Genomic DNA, 3481 nt, shown 5'->3' with positions numbered 1-3481 from the left:
AACAACAACAACAACAAATGCTAGTGATGCATTTTGTCTCCATAGCTTTTCAATCTATATTCAGAACAGATCGTCCAGGAGGCTGAACTGTATATGAGGGGATATAACATCAGGATTGGAGGAAGATTAATCAGCAATCTACGTTATACAGATGACACAACCCTGCTTGCTGAAACTGAGGAGGACTTGAAGTGCTTGTTGCAGGAGATCAAAGACTGCAGCCTTCAATACGGATTGAAGCTCAGTATCAAGAAAACAAAGATTCTCTCCATTGGGCCAATTGGCAACATCATGATGGGTGGGAAGAGATTTGGATTGTTAGTAACATTAGTTTGTGTGGGTTCACAATCAACGTTCTTGGTAACAGCAGCCAGGGAATCAAGAGATGAATTACATTTGGAAAGTTGGGCTGTCAGGGACCTCTCCGAGTACTAAGGAACAACATTGTCAGTCTGGATACTAAGGTGCACCTGGTCCAGGCAATAATCTTCGCAATTGCTTGGGGCTAATAAAGTTTCAGCGTAGAGCTGGAAACTGCAGGGAATGCAGGGCCAAAGAAATACCCTCTGGGGCCTTTTGCTCCTCAAGTGTTTGTGGTCAAGGGAAAAAAAATTATGAGGAAAAAATCTTTCCAGTTGGAATCATTGCCTTACCACAAGGTTGACTGACATTAGATTTATCTTTTATCCCAAAATTTCTGTTATGTGATTTTTAATATTACTTTGATTGGCTATACCTGTGAGACATTTAAAAGGAAGGGAAAAATTTTGAGCAAAAATATGGTATATGTTGCTAAGAATTACAAATTATTCTGCCTGCTTCCCCTGTCTCTATAGACCAAGATAAAATCTATTTATCCTTAGATTGTATAATACAAACTATATGGAAATATTATTCACTAGTTTAAACAATTTAGCTGATGATGTTGTGTACCATAGAGTAGGAATCAACCCATAGATGACTTTATTCAATCTGTATACTGAGCAGATTATCCAAGCAACTAGATTCTATGAAGAGGAGTGTAACATCAGGATCTAATCAGTAATCTGCTTTAGGCAGATTATACAAACTTGCTTGCTGAAAGTGAGGAGGACTTGAATCACATGTTGCAGCAGATCAAGAAATTGCATCTAATGCACATCCAAAAACTTCTCCTGCAGGGTAAAAAGGGAAGCCACAAACTGGGAAAAAGTATATGGTAATGACATATCAGATAAGGGACTTATACCTAGAATTTATAAAATACTTGAGCACCACAACAAAGTAAAGTAAATAATCCAATAGAAAAATGGGCACAGGATATGAAGACACTTCAGCAAAGAAGACATTCAGATGACTAACAAGCACATGAAGAAATGTTCAAAATCCCTAGCTCTGAGAGATGCAAATCAAGACAACTATGAGATATCACCTCACCCCAGTCAGAATAGCAAAGTTTAACAGAACAGCAAGCAACAAATGCTGGCAAGCTTGTGGAGAGACTGGAACCCTTATTCACTGTTGGTGGAAATGTAAAATGGTGCAACCACTGTGGAACGTGGTATGGAGCTTTCTCAAAAAGTTGAAAATAGAGATACCACTTGACCCAGCATTTCCACTATTGGGATTATACCCCAAAGAGACCATCACTGCCACCCAAGCAGATATATGCACACCCATGTTTATCACAACTTTGTTTACAATAGCAAGGAGTTAGAAACAACCTAAGTGCCCATTAAGAAACGAATAGATAGAGAAGCTGCGGTATAGTCACACAATGTAATACTATGCTGCATTGAAAAACAAGGAACTCATGCAATATTGTTGAAAATGGGTGACCCCGGAGGACGTTATGCTGAATGAATTATCTCCGTCACAAAAGGACAAGTACTGCATGGTGCCACTGTTGTAAAACAGGACTGACATCGTGGTTGAGGGGAGACTGAGAAAGATAGGTTCAACAATGTATACTTCATTGAAACAGATGAGGGAGAAAATTGTTTAAAAGGGATATGTAATTAGGTATTTTTGTCATGATAGGAGGCCAGAGCGAAGGCTGCATAGTGAAGTGGGCCTGGGGGAGGGTTTGTAAAACAATGAAAGAATTTTACTTTTCCAAGAGGGTAGTGTACTAAGAGGGAGGGTTGGGAGGGGAGAAAAGGGCAACAATGAATGAATGGAAATCCAAAGTTTCTGTAAATTTTCATTGACATTAATAATAAATTTAAAAAATTATGTCTGAATTTCAAGAAGACAAAGATTCTTATTACTGGACTGATAGGCAGCATCACGGTGGATGGAGAGGAGATTGAAACTATCAATAGCTTCATCTTGCTTGGACCCACAATTAACACCCTTGGCACCAGCACTCAGGAAATGAGGAGACACATTGCACTAGGAAAATCTGTAGTTAGGGACTTCTCCAAATTGTTGAGGAGTAATGATGTCTGTTTGAGGACTAAGGTTCACCTGATTCTGGTCTTTTTGATTACTTGGTATGCATCTGAGAGCTGAACAATAAATAAGGATAACGGGGGGGGGGGAAATGATACCTTCGAGCTGTGGTATTAGAGAAGAGCACTGAACATTTCATGGATGGCCAGAAGAATGAACAGATATGTCTTGGAAAAGGTACAGCCAAAGTGCTATTTTGAGGCAAGAATGATTAGGCTTCACCTCACATTTTTAGCTTGTCGCTATAAAGGGCTGTTCCTTGGAGAAAGACATGATGGTGAGAAGGGTGGAGTATTGGTGAAGGAGATGAAGACTCTTAACTAGGTGGATTAACATGGTGACTGCTGCAATTGGTTCTTGTGTGTCGGGATGTGTGAGGATGGCACTAGATAGAAAGGGTTCAGATCTTTTGCTCATAGGGTCATTATGTCGTACTTGACTTGATGGTAACTAGCAATAACTACAAGGCTAGATAGGGCATATAATAAGATCTTATGATCTTAAAATTAAAAGAATTAAATTATAAATGTAAAAATGTTTAAGTGTGTCATCATATGTTCAGTGAGATTAAAGTAGAAATAGTTTGGGATATGATAACCTATAGGGGTCAGTATAAACTTAGAAAAGACTGTTTCCTAATTCTTCACTGACATTCTTTTGTCTATGAAAAAAGACTGTTGTTTTTAATAATTTTCTCAGAAATTAGAGATAAGGTTAAGCTACACAAGATGATTAGTAGACCAAAAATTCCCAAGTTATTACCTTGAAATTAAAATATCAAGATAACAATTTTCTTTCTACATAGGTTTATTCCCCTTTGCTCAATTTAAATCAGTAAACCAGTAATTTCCATGACAACCAGATTTTTTTTTTACTATAGAAGTAGATGATTATGAAAATATACATTTATTTCAGGCAGGATATATGTATATGGAGAGAGAAAGCAAATATTTAACATGCAAATAATGAATAGAAAATGCACATGCTTCTACTATTTAGTATTTTATACTAATTGACTACTTGGATAAAATGATAATTGCATTTTTTT

The sequence above is a fragment of the Elephantulus edwardii genome, unplaced genomic scaffold, assembly GCF_000299155.1.
Source record: "Elephantulus edwardii isolate Elephantulus edwardi_28Jun2011 unplaced genomic scaffold, EleEdw1.0 scaffold00002, whole genome shotgun sequence".
Classification (NCBI taxonomy): Eukaryota; Metazoa; Chordata; class Mammalia; order Macroscelidea; family Macroscelididae; genus Elephantulus; species Elephantulus edwardii.
This window is presented reverse-complemented; position numbering follows the sequence as displayed.